Here is a 17,660-nt window from a genome sequence, read left to right as displayed (position 1 = left end):
CTTTTAATACTAATTACCTAGGAACATCTGTTGCTCAGGCTTTCTCGTTTGATCTGCAGGTAAAGCAATGTCAGACAAAATCACTGTGTTAACTTCAGTCTGTAAACTCCTGTTTTCAGTCATTAATCGGTTACTGAGGACTTCATAGTTGTAGTGGGAAACAAATGGCTTTTTGAGTGTTGTCTTCAAAGGCAGATGGTGAGAAGAACCTGCAGCTAAACTTTCCAGTGTAAATACAGGAGGAGTGGAATGGGCAGGGCCAGTGCTCTGTAATTTTTGACGCTTCACATGAGAGAATTTATGATTTTTGCAAAATGAGAAGTGATCAGGCCCACTGGGACTTTTAGTAAGAATAAAATCTCTCCTAGGAATTTGGGCAGAAAACACATTTTTCTCTTTGCTTTGGTTTGGCATTGGTCTGCTTGAACAGATAGGAATAATTTCATATTGACCAACCAGGCTTGCAGTATTGCCTTGTAAAGACCAATGTGCAGACTTATTATTCTTAAAAACTAGATCACTCTTCTGCTTCACATCTTCTGCGGGGAAACTTGTTTCAGACAGAATTAAAACTCTCCTTTGGTCATGAAAACCTGTCGTTTTGGACTGGATCTGTGTTTGCCCATATTTACTGTCTTGATTAAGCTGACATACATGTTGGTGTTGGAAATGTATTGGACAAGAAGAAATGTGGTCAGACTGGGGTTGGATACTGCCAGACAGGTACTGAGACTGAAGGAGATCTTTGAGTTGGATTTGTGTTTGATTTTGGCAAATCTGATGAACAGACAGGAATGTATCTTTAGGCTGGGTTTTCACCGGATTCTGGGAAACGTGACCATGGCTGAAGGAAACATCTGTCTGCTTGATTTGTCCTTGAGTACTGGCAAAACTGTCAGACACAGCTTTTCCATTTTATCATTTGTACTCTTCACCACTCTAGCTCGGTATTGTCCAAAACCCCTGCCTGCTGAAAACAAGAGAAAAGAAAGACACTGAGAATGAAGCTTAGAAATTCTATTGACTTATCTTATTCGTCTCAGTTTAATGAGAAACGTGTGGTGCGATGGTGCTGAGCCCTAGTGTCCCACACCACTGAGGTGGAGATTCATTTCACACTCTTCACATAATAGCCACTTTGCTACTAGGGCTCATTCTGAAGGTCTACTGGTTCCTTAGCTAGACCCTAGCTTCCAAACATCCAGAAGTAATTAGTCCTGAACACTTTTATCAACAAAGAAGTTCTTACAAAATTACTCTTCATTCAGCCTGCACAAGCTTGCTGCTTTGTTCCCTTTGCTGGGAAACTCATTTTCTGGGACCTGCTGAAGGAGAAGCCTCTTTGTTGCAGCTCAGCTCCCAAAGAAAGCTGGGACCATTGGGTTATCTCCCTGGATTTCTTGCCTTCCAGTATTGCGGCTGACAACTTCAAGCTCTCTACCAGGTACAGTCCACCACCACATCTCCTTGAAATTTTTTCTGCATTTTCAGTCAACTGCTTTATTGTATTACATCCTCATTTTCTACAGTTCCCTGCAGAGGAAGACACTTACGACATACCACTAAAAGGCTCATCTTTTTTTTCCTAGCTCAGAGCTCCAGGCCCCAGGTCTGAGTCTCACACTTCATGAAGCACAAAACAATTCTGTCCCCAAAAAATGATTGAAACACCACTGCTGAAGAAGAGTTGCTTTTTGATCAATGGTCATGCTGCTGTTTAAATATCTGTCAGGTGCAACGGTTACATTTGGAGAAATGATCCTTGAACAAACTTTATTGTGCGGATCTTGGATTCTTGTCAGGTGTACTATATAAATACATAATCTATAAATAGCAACCATCGCTAATCATATGCTCTACTACAAGAAGAGCCATCACAATAAAGCTCTGAGGATAAAAGGTTTATCTATCACTTTTAAAATGTTTTAAATCGTTGGAGCATAGTTCTCGGAGTGAGCCAGAAATACTTACATCTGTTTTGACAGTGCAAGTCTGGAAATGTATTGAACAGATTTTATCAGCTTCAGAAGGGCCTAATAATATCAAGGGTCTAATAATTACTTAAAAAAAAAAACAAAAAACCACAAAACTGAGTTCTCCTTAATATTTTTAGTACTTTCATAAAGATATTACACAATATGTCCTCATTGTTCCTCAAAAGTTAGTGTTACCTGTTAATAATTACAAATATACCATGACAGTGTTCTAAAAACAAACAAAAAAAAACAACCAAAAAACAAATGAGCTGTAACAAATAAAGTTGCTTATAATTTATTTCAAACATAATACAAAATATTTTTTCCTTCTGGTGGTTTCTCTTCAGGATTACATGAAGACTGAATAGTTTTAGCTATGTAGATGCTCTAACTGAATTACAGAATCCAGAGGGAAATAAAAAGCAGTAAATGATTTGTTCTCTTTAGATCAGTTTGTAGGGACAGCACTGTTCTTTGATATGACCTTTATTATTTCATATTACATTAAGTTTCATGTGTTAATCAGTGAAAAAATTTGAAAAATTCAATATGCCACATTTCTATAGCAGATCCTGGGGTCTCACAGTTTTGCTGAAGTCAGTGAATCTGTTCAAATATGAAGAATATTTTTTATAGATCTGTTTCAGGATCAGTGAATAGTTTCCAGCTTCTTATATCACTTGTGTTAAAAATATTTTATTATAGATCATTTTATTGTTTTTCGTTTTATTTTAAAGGTTAATGCTTAAATATTTAATCAATAGCTACCTTATATAAACTGAAAAGAGCTTTTCATTCATGTATGCTGGCACATAAAATGTCTACTTATTTCTGAACCATACTGCACTGCAAGTCTCTTGTTCTTAAATAGGATTTCCTGATGCCTTTAAAATAACATAAGCCAGTATATGTCTTTTCACATAAATGTACATTCTAAGAATATGACCATCACTCCAAACATTTTTTCTTATTTTCTCTGAATCAAAGTTGTATATCACTACCCCTATGGTTTGATTCTCATCTGTTTCAATATAACTTTTCCCGAAACCACAGGTTTCTCATGTTATATCTTATTTTCTTGGACAAGCTAGTAGGGTAGCATTCAAGTCAGAAGAGTGGCAGGTTCCTACACCTGTCTCAACTACTCTTCCATTATTTTACATGAACAGCCTCCCAGAGAGATGCAGTGGTTCAGATAATCACACAGTCCTGTTCACACTGCTTTACCCTAGCAGCTTACAACACTTGCTGGTAAGGCCAAGCTGGATGGGACTTTGAGCAAACTGGTCTAGAAGGAGGTGTCCCTGCCTATAGAGGTTGTTGGAACTAGATGATCTTAAAGGTCTCTTCCAACCCAAACCATTCCGTGATTCTATGATTATGTAGATTAATCACTTGTTGAACAGCCACAGCAATTACAAATAGACACCTCCAGCACATTTTGCACTCGGTAAGAGAGTGGGCAAGCATCAACATGCATTAGTATGCTTGCACTGAACATCAGAATTGTTGAGGATCTTCCATACTGCACTGTCAAGGAGCTCAGCATTGGAACTGCCTGACTGAAGCCAGCATATGTATTTCCCTGCGCTCTGTTGTGAATTTACAGATTAACTAACAGATTCATCTTCTTGTGTGTTAACTTCAGAGAACATATGGAATTTGAAACTATGCACTACAAGAACTGTTTTATATAATTTACCTTTACCAACCTTCTCCCTTGGTGTAGACAGTTTAGATGGCAGCTTAGGAGGTAGAGGTCTACGAAGTAGTTTTGGCTGCTCAGCCATTTTCTGCTTTGCCTTTGTTCCTGACAGATGACTGAAGATGTTTCCAAAGATCAGAAAAATCTGACAAGACAAAACAAGAGAAATAGTCATCTTCAGTTTAATGTGCTGAACTATGAATGGTCTGCTCATATAAACAATACAAGAATCATAACACAGCACAAGTGGCCAAGAAGGGAGATATGTTCTCTTAGTGATTGATTCAACAGTTTTTCTAATTATCATTAGTGTTTCAAGAAATAAATCAGTGATATTATAAAAAGAACCTGAAAGAGCTATTCCATTAACCTTGGAGTGCTTCCATTAAAGAATGATTTTCAGCAGTTTTGTCACAGAAGGCAAGGCAAAGTTTTTCTCGTCTGAGGAAAAGGAGGAGCAGGAAATTAGTGAAGCACCCTACATTAAGCATTCTGAAAGGTCTCAGAAATAGTTTTCTGCTGGATAAACAGATTTAGTATGAGCAACAGTTGACCCAAGTTTAAAAAAAAAAAAAAAAAAAAAAAGCTGAGTATGCAAGTAGTATATTTATGCCTCTTTCCGGCTTCCTTTTAGATTGTGATTGCAGCCAATGATATTTGTTTAAATCATAGAACTCCTGATTTGGTTTCAAGAGTCCTCTCATTACCAGCCAAGTTTAACACATTTCTGCTTGACAGTGATTTTCAAGGTTAGTTACGTTCCAGATTAAAGAGTTTAGGTTTCTTTTTTCGGTATAGAGCTAATATGACATAAGACATGAAATAAAGACTCAGTCTTAAAAACTTGTAATCAGAAGGAAAGCACAGAAGACAAACCAGAGGTGGTGACTTTGAAGAGAAATGAGAAATGCCATAATCAGAAAACTACTGGCTCACAGGAACATTTACAAAGATTAAGAAAATTCTCACATGAAACTAGAAACAAGGAGATCTCTAGGAAAAAAAAAATACTTGAATAATTCATTTTGAAAATAGGTAAGCTTGAGACTTCGAAGCAAATTTCCATGTGGACAAGATTAATTTAAATGGAAGTGTAGCATTATAAAAACTGTAATCTACAAAAATTGTGATGAAAAGAATGAACACAGTCCTGAAGCACATAAGCAGGATCAAGTTCAGATTTGACATTCAGCTTACAAGCTTGAACAACAATAAAATAAGGGGATGGAGAAAGGAAGAAGCAGAAGTTAAAAAGGAAGCCTGGAGTTCAGTGTTAACCATGGCAAGTTTGAATGAATGGTCAAACATCACAACAAGCATAATAATAATGATAATAAACCAATAACAACAACAACCCACAATGCAGGAATTCTTATCAAGCCAAAGATCGGTTTCAAGAACTGGAAAAAAAAAACACTCCATAGTCATGTCTTGACTTCCTATGTGATTCACTACATCTTACCATTCCAGTCTTTCACTGCCAGATTCTGCCTGGCACTGGACCATAGCACAGGACAATCATCCAGGCTAGACAGGAGGGTTGACTGTGAACTCCAAGTAGGATACTAAGAGATTTAACCAGTCTGGTCTTGAAAACCACCAAGGATGGAGACCTCAAAGCCCTCTGTGCAACCTCTGTGCCTCCTGCAACACTGATAAAAATCAGGATGTAGAGTTCACAGCTGATAAACACACACATAAGCATGGAAAAATTCCTGATTTCTCTCATGTAGGTTGGTTGGATTCAAACTGGCTGATGGATTAAGCCAATGAGTGTGAGTTGTGTTTGATTACGAAATCAAAGAATCAATTGAGTTGGAAGGGATCCTTAAAGTTTGTCTAGTCCAACTATCCTGCAATGAACAGGAACACTTACAGCTACATCAGGTGTTTGGAGCCCCTCCAGCCTGACCTTCAGTGTCTCCAGGGATGGGGCATCCACCACCTCACTGGGCAACCTGTTACCCTGATTGTAAAAATATTTCTTCCTTATATCCAATATCTAAATCTTCCCTCTTTTAGTTTGAAACCATTTTCTCTTGTCTTATCACAGCAGACCCTGCTGAAGTGTCTGTTCCCTTATTTCATACAGCCTCCCTTTTAATACTGCAAGGCTGCTCTCAGGTCTCCCCAGAGCCTTCTCTTCTTTGGGCTGAACAGCCCCAGCTGTCTCAGCCTGTCCTCATAGGAGAGGTGCTCCATCCCTTGGATCATTTTTGTGGCCCTCCTCTGGACGCGCTCCCACACATCTCTGTCTCTCCTGTACTGAGGACTCCACATGTGGATGCTCAGTACTCCAGGTGAAGTCTCACCAGTGCAGAGTAGAGGGACAGGATCACCTCCTTTGCCCTACTGGCCACACTGCTTTCGATCCAGTCTACTCTATATTTGGCTTTCTGGACTGTGAGGGCACACTGCTGGCTCATGTCCAGCTTAACATCTGCCAAGTTCTTTTGGCAGTGCTGTTCTCTATCCTTACATCCTCCAGCTTGTACTCACAGTGGGGGTTGCCACTACCCAGGTGCAAGACCTTGCACTTGGTTTTGTTGAACCTCATGAGGTTCACATGTGTCCTCTGCTCTAGCCTGTTTAGGTTTCTGCATGGCATCCAGTCCCTCAGGGATGTTGACTGTACCACACAGCTTAGTGTCATCCACAAACTTGCTTAGGGAGCACTCGATTCACAGAATCACAGAAACACCAAGGTTGGAAAAGACCTACAGGATCATCCAGTCCAACCATCCACCTATAACCAATAGTTCTCACTACACCATGTCCCTCAACACAAAATCCAAACGTTCCTTGAACACCTCCAGGGTCGGTGACTCCACTATCTCCCTGGGCAGCCCATTCCAGTGCTTGACCACTGCAAGAAGGCTTTCAGAAAGAAGGCTTTCAGAGAAGAAGTATTTCCTAACGTCCAGCCTAAATCTCCCCTGGCACAGCTTGAAGCCATTCCCTCTAGTCCTATCACCAGTTACACGAGAGAAGAGGCCGACCCCCAGCTCACTACAACCTCCCTTCAGGTAGTTACAGAGAGCCTCCCCTGAGCTTCTTTTTCTCTGAACAATCCCAGCTCCTTCAGCTGCTCCTCATAAGGCCTGTGCTCCAGACCCCTCACCAGCTTTGCTGCCCTTCTTTGAACCTGCTCCAGGGCATCGATGTCTTTCTTGCAGTGAGGGGCCCAAAACTGAACACAGTACTCGAGGTGCGGCCTCACCAGTACTGAGTACAAGGAGATGATTCCACTTTCAATGTCACTGATGAAGATGTTAAAGAGCACCAGTCTCAGTACTGACTCCTGAGGGACGTGCCTCATCACCAGTCTCCATCCAGTCACTGAACCATTGACCAGCACTCTCTGGGTACCTATCTTGGTCTATCTTGTAACCAGTTCCTCATCCATTGAACAATCAACCCATCAAGCACGTATCTTTCCAATTTGAAGAGTAGGATGTTATAGGGGACTGTGTCAAAAGCCTTACTGAAGCCCGGTGTCTCTTTCTTTGTCCACTCACACCGTTTCACCACCATAAAAATCAACAAGTTTGGTCAGGCAGTATCTACCCCTAATGAAGCCATGCTGGTTATCCCATATCACCTCCCTCACTTCTACGTATCTCAGCATAGCTTCCAGGAGGATCTGCTCCATGGTCTTCCCCACCACCAAAGTGAGGCTGACAGATTGGTAGTTCCCTAGCTCATCCTTTCTATCCTTTTTAAACACGGGTGTGACACTGCCTTTTTTCCAGTCACCAAGAACTTCATCTGATAGCCACAACTTTTCACCAATACCTTGAGGAATACTGCTTGCAAATCAGCAGGGATAGAACAGCCTGGAAAAAAAAATGAAGGCCTAGGATGAAAGTGGAGACAAAGAACTTCCGACAGTGAGTGCAAGCTGTTTGCTCAGGGTGAAAACTCCAGAGGAAACCCCGAAGTTTGAAGACGAGCAGGATGGATACAAAGGAAGGCAAGAGTCTGGATGGGGGCAGTGGAGGAAGTGCAGCACAAACAAGAAACCCTAGTGTTTCCAATAGGATATCAGTGTTGTTCCTGCTAATAGAGACAGGAAGGATAAAAGCAAGCAAGATTTTCGCATGAGATTAAACTATTATAGTTAATGAGATTCTGGGTAAAAATCAAAGTGGGAACAGAAACAAAAAGCTGAAAGACTGCAGCCACTGTGAAGGTTTGTGGTCACAACTGTATGTCTAGCTTAGCTCCACACACCAGTAAGCTGAACCAGCAGGCTGCAAGAGCTGGAGAAGGCGAGAAGCAGATTAGTTGCAGAAATTCAGTGTGGCAGAGGGCAGGGGAGCAAAGGAAGAAGGTATCTGGGAGGAATCCTGCCACAGAGTCTGGCAACAGGGTGGGAGAACAAAGCCAAGGCAGGACAGAGAGGGGAGACAGCAAACAAACATCACAGAGACTTCAGGTGAGGAACAGAAAAAACCTCAACGCAGCTGTGTCCTGCTCTAACATGGCCAAATAGCAGGAACGCTTTCGGATGGTCCACCTGATCCTGTCAAGGCTGCAGACCCTGACATGGCCACCTAAGGCACTGCTCCGCAGCTTCCCAGCTCTGACACTACCACACACCCAGGCCAGAACCACTGAGGGTTTCAAACTAAAAGAGGGAAGATTTAAATATTGGATATAAGGAAGAAATATTTTACAATCAGGGAAGTGAGGCAGTGGCACAGGTTTCCCAGAGAGGTGGTGGATGCCCCATCCCTGGAGACACTGAAGGTCAGGCTGGAGGGGCTCCGAGCACCTGATGTGGCTGTAAGTGTCCCTATTCATTGCAGGAGAGCTGGACTAGACAAACTTTAAGGGTCTGCAGCTGTCTCGCTGCACGTGGGATCTGAGGTGCCCTCTTACCAAGCTTGCTAGGAAACTCACCCTACATCTACCTCGCCTGGAGCAGCATTCCCCACCCTGCCGAACGGCACAGAGCAGCGGGAGAGCCCAATTTCCTTCTTCCCCCACCCGCACCGTAAACCCCCGTTCCCTCTCGCGCCACTCCCGCCAACCGCCTCCTCAGTCAGCAGAGTCGCGGAGACCGTGGTCACATTGCTTTGGGGGCGTGGCCTAGACAAGGGGGCGTGGCCACGATGATATGTAGGCGTGATCACACCGATTTGGAGGCGTGGCCAAGCTGAGAGGGGGCGTGGCCAAGCGAAGACGGGCGGGGCCCACGTGTCGCGGCCCGGCGCGGAGCGGGTGGTAGCAGGCGGAGGGGTTGTGGCATCCCGCCCGCCCCGCGCCGGGTACCGGCACCGCCTGTTGCAACGTGCTTCCTCGCTGGTAATTATCCTCGCGCCGCTGGTTTCTTTTGATTTATTATCATAATTAAAAGCTACATTTCCCCCGGGGAGAAAAAAAAAAAAGGAATAAAAGAGCGACCCGCGGCCGCTTGTACGGGTAGGAGCCGCTGCCGGATCCGTGCGGCTCGGTGCGGGGTTAACCGAGGGCGTGCGGGGACCGGGGCCGGGTGGTAGGGCTGGGGGCTCAGCCCCGGTGCGAGAGCGGTGTGCGGTGGCGGTGCGCTACGGGTGACCGGAGCTGGTGGAAAAGTCAGCTGTGAGGGACACTGAGGTGCGGGCTGAGGGCAAACGCTGCTGGCAGCTCTGTTGGACGGGAGTGGGTTTGGGGAGTGATGAGTACACTCTCGTGCCATCGTTCTGTGTCCCATACCGCCTCAGCCATACTTTGAAATCTCAGGGTTTGTTCTTTACGTTCCTTTTCATCCACAGAGTCCCCCAAAAGACAACTCCTTTATAAGCAGTGTTTGTTTGGAGAATATCTGAAGGTCGTTTCTTTGACTCGCTCTGGAAGTGGAGAGAAGCTGTTTGCATGTTGCAGATGACTCTGCTGTTTGTCCCCTGCCTGCAAGGTTATAACGCTTTCTCCCCAGACTGGCAGCAATCGATGTCCCTCCCTGCATTCCCTCTGCTTCTGCTCCTCCCTTGTGCATGGGTAAGGGTCACTGAGGGGCGTAGGATGAGGGGAAAATTCAGATCTCCTACAAATGAAACCGTGTAAATGAAATCAAAGGTATGGCCGCAACCCGCATAGCAGACGCCAGAGGGAATTATTTATGTGAGGCAATGAGGCATTTACATTCATTTTATGTAATCATCACTCAAGGATCAATACCGTGCCCGAGTGATTCATTTGATTGTTTGTTCCCGTGCTAAGCATTGCAAGATTAAAAACAGAGCGTCACAGCTCAGAGATACCTCTGAAATCCGCAACATCAGCTCTCCTATGTTGGGCTATGAGCTGATTGGGGCAGGACCCACTGTGTCACCATCTCTGCACAGCAGTGACATTGATGTCCCATGGAGGTGTGGCTACCAGGGACTATGGGTGATTGGTGAGAACCCTCTGTAACTCCATCCCGATGCTCTGCGAGAGGTGGGATGGGGTGACTGATGGTACCTTTGGGTCAAGTAGGACCAGAGCAGGCACCTGGGACTGGGAATACATGAAAGTGATGCCCTTGAGGAAGCGTAGCAGCATAACAGAAGGAGACCGGAGTCCTCCTACTGAAGTTGATAACACGGCACTGGTCTGCGGTCTTCCCTTTGTAGGATTTGGTGAGCAGCAGTAGGTGTAATTAAACAGGCCTGTGCTAAAATGTGTACTTCCTGTTCAGCTGAGTGCTGACTTGAACAGGGTCTGTTGTTGGCTGAGCCCCACCGCACCAGGTGTTGTGGGGGTGAGCCAGTGGTGCGGGTGATGATGGCACTGTGGCAGTTCAGCCTAACAAGGCTCTGGCTGGACGGAACCTTTTGGGTAGGTGCTGGTTGCATGGATGGTGTCTGTTAGCTGCTTCCACAGTGATCATCACAGATAACCACCAGTTTTTTCTCTTGAACATAGGGTCCTTCATCAGAAATTATATTATTTTCCTTCTTATTGCAGAACCCACACTTCAGTTTTGAGGCTGGGTGAGATGAGTACCAATCAAGTACCAGTGTGGGTTACCAAAACAAAGTGATATAATCAGAGAAAATTCTAGACTAGCACAATGGAAGTCTGCCTGCTGACCTTTAGTGTTGGAGCCATAAGGACTACAAATGGAAACTGACAAAGTTGTAATAGCATTATGAGGCCGACATGAAGGATTGTTTTCTAAATTGTTGGTGTAGTGTGCATAGGAAACATTTGCTGCTTTTCTCTTTGTATTTTGCTTTTCACAAGCTCTCCCTGGGCTACCTGTGAACAGACGCCCATCCCAGCCACCTCTGGTGTGCTCCAAATTTGGTCTTGCTTGGGGACGTGAGTGTTAGGGAGTGGAAATAATGTCTGTATAAATGTCTGCTATATGTAGGCTTCCTCTTTTCCTTCCCCCTGTCTGTGATCTGGTGACCCTTCATATTTGCCGTGCTTGACAGAAGGCAACAGTGTACGCTTGTGACTCAAAAAGTCAGCAGTATCCTGGCCTGCATCAACAGAGAGGTGGTCAGTGGGAGGTGATTGTCCCCCTCCATTCTGCCCTTGTCAGGCCCCATCTGCAGTACTGGGTCCAGGCCTGGGGCCCCCAGTACAGGATGGATACAGAGCTGTTGGAGTGGGTCCAGAGGAGGGCCACTAAGATGATCAGAGGGCTGGAGCACCTCTCCTCTGAGGAAAGGTTGAAGAGTTGGTTTTGTTAAGCTTGGAGAAGAGAAGGCTCCAGGGAGACCTCATGGCAGTTTTCCAGTACTTAAAGGGAGCATATAAGCAGGAAAGGGACTGAACTTTATACACAATCTGATAGTGATAGGACAAGGATTATGGTTTTAAACTAAAAGAGGGGAGGTTTAGATCAGATACTAAGGGAAATTTGTTTTACTCGGTGGGCTGTGAGGCACTGGGACAGGCTGCCCAGAAAATCTGTGGGTGCCCCATCCCTGAAGGCCATCAAGGTCAGGTTGGATGGGGCCCTTGGCAGCCTGAGTTGCTGGGTAGCACTGCCCATGGCGGCGGCTGGAACTGCATGGGTTTTAAAGTCTTTTCTGATCCAAACCATTCTATGATTCTGTGATTTTTGGGTGATACTGCATGGAGCCAGGAGTTGGACTTGATCCCTGTGTGGGTCCCTTCCAACTCAAGATATTCTGTGATTCTATGATTTTGGCTGGGAATAGTCATACATATGAGCTAAAAAAGCATGCATGCTTTTACATCAGAGAAGCCTCCTTCCTTGAAACGTTTCATTTTCACATCATCCACTGAGCAGGAGATGTGGGGAGATGACTCCTGAGATCCCTTTTTATCGACATATCTGCAGTCTTTTCTTCTCAGCCTGTGTATACTGGGTACTCTAGGATGGAAGGGCATGGTTAAAACTTGTATCATCATCTTTGGGCAGCAGATACCTTCCACATTACACTGATGTCAGTGAATCCATAAATTTTTGGAAAAAAGGTCACTATGATTTCTGGAATTGACTTTCCCAAAGACAAAGCACAGTAAAACTGCAGTCAAAAGATAATTGTTTCAAAGACTTCAGTATTTTACAAAATAGCTTTGTTCCTGTAAACAGAAATAGTTGTGTTTCCTATCAGAGGATTTTCTTCCCTCAGTACAGTTCCTGTCATCTTCCTGTTATGTTGCTTAATCTGGAAATAAAGCAGTCTTCTAAACTTCTCTAAATGTATAATTTATTCTTCTTTTTTAACAAACATTACCATGTTGGAATGGAATTGTTTATCTCTGCCAATGGCAATATATATATATATTATATATATATAGGGGAATATATTATATATATATAGGGGAATATATTTTATATATATAAATATATAAATATAATATATATATAAATATATATATATAAATATATAAATATATATATATGGGAAGGTTCCATTTATTGCATGTGCTGATAAAAGGGAGCCAGTGTGCTGTGTAAGAGTGGAACTGAGTGATATTATTTTGTACTGAGGAAAGCGTGTAGCTGAAAAAGTGCAAGAGCTGCTGTTTTTTGTTTTGTTTTGTAGTTGTTGTTTTTTTTTCATAGTCTTATGCACAGATCATGTTAAATAGCAAAGATGCAAAAAGCAGCAAGTATCTTCTGTTATGGAGAAGTTTCAAGTTGAATCATTGAAGACACATATCTAAGATTAGGTACTTCTTTGTTTCAGGATTATGAAAAGCTACATGAGAACATTCTCCAACTTTTTTTATAAACAGAAGTTTCTGGATGACTGGAAAGTTGTCAATATAGTTTTTCTTCTGTTGCTTATGGGAAAAAATTGAAAGATGAGGTTTCAGTGGATCTTCTAGGCAAACGCTTCTTAGCATTTACAAGAAAATAAATCATTTAAGCCATATGTTGAAATGTCAATTCGAGCTTTATAGCCTTTTTGAAAATTTGAAAGCATCTGTGCTCCTAAGTGTCAGTAAAATTTTATAGCATTTATGCCTGGTTGTATACCATCGTAGCTTGCTGATGTGCTGTAAGGAGGAATATTAAGTACAGATTGTGATATTTTACTCATGCAATACAAATGCTTGAAAATTTAACTGGTGCTTATTGGTTAAGTTTGGCAAACTATTGTTGATTTTTCCCTGCCACATATATTTGCTGGTTTTATGACCTTATTTTTTTTATATTTTCACAAATATGACCTTATTTGTGTATCTGGGTTTTCAAAACAAATTGTGGCTTTCAGAGTACCCAGTTTGAGACAGGGAAGTAAGTAAAAACAGAGAAGTCTCTGGAAAATGCTGATCAGTTGCTGTCAAAAAGCTGTACTCTATAAGGTTCCAGAGAACAAAATGCATTAGGCCTTCTGAAAGTTTCTTCTCATAAGTCTTCCATACCTCAACATTCATGATTTTTCACTCAGGATTAAAGCAAATGGCAAAGACTACCCAAGATGCTTGGGGGTACAGAAAGGTCATTTGCGTGTTTGTGACTTGATCAGCTTGGCTTTAATGAACAAAGCTAATCAAAGCTGTGATTAAAACAAGGAGTGTGAACAATATGTTGCAATCTCAAAACATGTTTTTACTGATGAATAAAATGAAGTAGTTCAAGTGTTCTTTTAAAAAAACCTTTGTTTCTCTGCATTAAAAAACACCCAACTTGCCATTTCTCCCAGTGGCTTGGGCTCTGCTCATTAGGAGAGATTCATCCTCACCAGATACTTTCTTGTAACACCTATGCAGTTACTCCTAGGACTAAGATGCTGCTGGCTGGACTGTTATTTACCAGTTTGAGTGGATTTAGGCAAAAACCACTGATTGCATTTCCCTTGCTATATGTCTGGAATTGGTGGAAAACATCCTCCTCACTGGTAGACCCAAAGCCAAATGCCTAACAAGTGGGCTGGTTGGGTTAGTCTAGCATAAGAGTGTGGTGCTCTTCCTTTTTACCTGATGGGAGACCTTAGGTGCCATCAAGTGATGAGCCTGGGGCACCTTCTGCCTGTAAGCATGTACCCTCTAAGTTGGACCTCTTGGGTGGTGCAAGGAGACATCAGGGCAGAGGAGTTAATACTGTGCTACTCCCTTCCTGATGAAGTGGGGCTGTCATCCTCTGTGGGTCTCCTGTTCTCATCAAACATTGTTCTTTAGTAATAGCACCAACCATAAAGTCTTTAAAAATAAACTGCATTCAGATATGCGTGTTACTGAGATGCCTGATATTTGCAAAAATTGCTGGCTTTTACATCATACTGAAGGTGTCAATATACACAGGATCTTTGGGACAAATATTTAAAAGTACTGCAAAGGGAAAGTAGTGTTCTGCACATTTTACGATGGCAACCATTTTACAGGATGGGGCAGTACTCAGTTTTGTTATTTTTATGTTACAAATAAAGTTCTTTTATCTTCTGCTTGCCTCAGACAAATTGCTGTGTCAAAAAGAGGTAGTTGGCAGAAAATGAGAAAGGGTTATAGTCAGAGAGAGAAAATGTTCGTACTAAAGATTCTTTAGACTCGCCTTCAATCTCCTGTAAATAAGTGGATAACTGACACGTTTTTCATCTGATTTCTAGTACCAGAAGGAATCAAAATACCATCTCCTGCCTTCTTTTCATTTCATTTATCACTAGTGATACTACGTACATTCCATTTTCAAGCCAACTTAAAGTCCAATGAGGACTGTCATTTCACACTGATTTTCAGATAACCTTCCTGTCTAGCCTTGCTGAACAGCTTTGCATTTGCCTTTGTGTGTAGTTCCCATTTGCATCCCAATACCCAGGCTTCATCAACATCTACTTTCATAATTACACATCCCACACAGACAGGTGGAAAGTTTTGGGCAAGCATAATTTTGGGAGAGGATGTAATGTCTGGTGGCTAAAACACTGTTTCAGACCATGGGATATCACTCTTGCAGACACATACATATATATAAATATATATGATGTGTATATTTTTATACACTAGATTAAAATGCATTAGTCAACTACAGCTAGGTTGCTACCAACATTTGAACTAGTTTGTGTAAGGAGGGACTTGAAGACTTCAACGTTTGTGTAGATGCACATAACCAATGTAGTGGGAGTATTTCCACGAAATGATGGGCAGAAGAGTGCAGCTTTTCCTTAAGTGCTCACTAATTTTGCAAGTGTTGCTTGAAAGACCCGTTGGAAAGATGGCCTTTAGAAAAAGCTGGGGCTTGTGGCTGCAGATACCTGCACGCTGAGAAGGGAGGCTGCAAAGCTTTGCAAGGAGGTTGCAGAACAGCTGGCACACAGGATCTTAGTACATATACAGTTATTTACCTCCCTTTCATTCATGAGTCAGCATCGTTGCAGGGACATACCCTTGGGCATAGAGTAGCTGGAGAATTGTGGTTCACATGTCAGTTGTCCTCATGGTGCCTCATCTGTGCAGCCACTGCCAGAAATGCACCTACAAAGGTGTCATAGGATCATAGAATATCCTGGGTTGAAAAGGACCACAATGATCATCTCATTTCAACCCCCAGCTATGTGCAGGGTTGCCAACCACCAGACCGGGCTGCCCAGAGCCACATCCAGCCTGGCCTTGAATGCCTCCAGGGATGGGGCATCCACAGCCTCCTTGGACAACCTGTTCTGGGAAAGAAGCTCAGAGTACTCACATCTTGCTGGCATGTGGATGTGCACTTACTTTTAAAATGAAAGATAGCAGCTCTTCAGGAAATGGAGATTTCAACATGCAGCTGAAACTTGAGAAACTGTAAACAGGCTGACAGGCTAAATCTAGCCTTTGCATGGGGGGCAAGCCCTCTTGTTCTAACACAATTTGCAAGTCAGAGAGAGCCTCCAGCATGTGGCTGAGGATGTTATTACTGTATTGGTGTGCTGAATGGGAGCATAGTGGATCTTACTTCTCTGTGAAATTTATTCCCTTGAAGTAATTCTCCCACTGTGCTATGCACTGGCGTGGCCTCATCTCGAGCACAGTTTTGGATGCCACAAGACAAGAAAGTCATAAAGCTACTAGAGAGCATCCAAAGGGGAGCTACAAAGATGTGAAGGATCTAGAAGAGAAGACATATGAGGAATGACTGAGGTCCCTTGGTGTGTTCAGCCCAGAGCAGAGGAGCTGAGTTGAGGCCTGATGGCAGCTGCAACTCCTCACAGGAGCAGAGGGGCAGCACTGAGCTCTGCTCTCTGGTGACCAGAATAATTCAATAATATGGTCTGAATTTGGGGTAGTTCTGTGTGGAATCAGGAGTTGGACTCAGTGATTCTGGTTGGTTCCATGCTCTTATCTGCATGCCCTTCAGTCTTGGCTAGAAAAGATGGTTGAAGTAACAGAAGATGCTTATGCTTTCTTCTTTCCTCCACTCTTTGTGTTCACTGATGATAGTAGCAAGCCATCCTTCTTTGAAGTTCTGTCTATTGGTTATACTTGGTTATGTCCCTCTTGTCTGGGACAATGCAAGCCCTTTGGGGAAGCTTTCTATGTTATCCTCTATCTTCGTTAATCATAGAATCATCATAGAATTGTTTGAGTTGGAAGGGACCCTTAAAGGTCACCTAGTCCAACTCCCCTGCAATGAACAGGGACTCCTACACCTAGACCAGATTGCTCAAAGCCCCTGCAGCTTCACCTTGAATGTCTCCAGGGATAGGGCATCCACCACCTCTCTGGGTAACCTGCTCCAGTGCCTCATTATCCGTATTGTAAAAAACGTCTTCCTTATATACAGTCTTAATTTCCACTCTTTTTGTTTGAAACCATTTCCCCTTGTCCTATAACAGCAGATGCTGCTTAAGAGTCTGTCCCCTTCCTTCTTACAGCCCCCCTTTAGACACTGAAAAGCTGCTTTCAGGTCTTTCTGGAGTCTTTTCTTCTCCACGCTGAACAGCCCCAGCTCTCATATCCTGTCCTTATAGAGGAGGTGTTCCATCCCTTGGATCATTTCTGTAGTCCTGGAATCACAGTGCCTGGTGGCTTCAGGAGCTGTCTTGCAAACCCGCCCTAGTCACAAAGAGAAGCAAACCTGAATATCCAGGAGCATTCTGTTAGAAAAAAATCCTTGCTGCATTAGAATCATAGAATCATAGAATCACAGGGTTGGAAACGACCTATAAGATCATCTAGTCCAACTGTCCTCCCATTACCATTGGTACCACAAGCACTAAACCATATCTCGCAGCACCTCATCCAGACGCCTCTTGAACGCTGCCAGGGACAGCGACTCCACCACCTCCCTGGGCAGCCATTCCAGTGCCTGACCACTCTGAGAGAAAAAGTTTTTGTTCGTGTCTAACCTAAACCTCCTCTGATACAATGTACGGCCATTTCCTCGGGTTACCTATTTCCCATTCCTGTATGCAAACTTGAGGTGTTGGGAGGATGGTTGACATGATAGATGAGGGAAAGCTCCTTAAAGCACTCTCAAGGTTATGCTCAGCCCTGCATGTTTCCCTAACATGTCCTACAGGATGGTTTCACACTATATTGCACAGTCCTAGTGTTGTCACCCTGATTCCCACTATGCAGTGCTTATGCTTTCAAGCATTGTCTAG

The 17,660-nt window shown here is 43.2% G+C and overlaps 1 protein-coding gene and 1 long non-coding RNA gene across 3 annotated transcripts in view; one reads left to right on the top strand and one right to left on the bottom strand.

Annotated features, from left to right (window-relative positions):
* Positions 1–374: 374 nt before the first annotated feature.
* On the bottom strand, positions 375–8,849 carry LOC116216195. 2 transcript variants are annotated; one of them, XR_004158619.1, is made up of 3 exons: positions 8,587–8,849; positions 3,679–3,826; positions 375–970 (listed from the first exon to the last, which is right to left on the bottom strand). It is a non-coding gene; the product is annotated as an uncharacterized LOC116216195 (long non-coding RNA). The 2 variants fall into 2 exon arrangements; XR_004158620.1 differs by having other exon boundaries at positions 375–967.
* Positions 8,850–8,928: 79 nt separating this feature from the next.
* The window catches only part of LCP1 (lymphocyte cytosolic protein 1), a 44,681-nt gene continuing 35,949 nt past the window's right edge, over positions 8,929–17,660 (top strand). The window contains exon 1 of the mRNA XM_019612149.2: positions 8,929–8,991. The gene's annotated coding sequence lies outside the window, so the exon portion shown is untranslated. The remainder of the gene's footprint in view (positions 8,992–17,660) is intronic.

Source organism: Meleagris gallopavo, chromosome 1, assembly GCF_000146605.3.
Source record: "Meleagris gallopavo isolate NT-WF06-2002-E0010 breed Aviagen turkey brand Nicholas breeding stock chromosome 1, Turkey_5.1, whole genome shotgun sequence".
Lineage (NCBI taxonomy): Eukaryota > Metazoa > Chordata > Aves > Galliformes > Phasianidae > Meleagris > Meleagris gallopavo.
The sequence above is the reverse complement of the archived record's forward strand: the minus strand, read 5'-3'. Positions and strand labels throughout refer to the sequence as shown.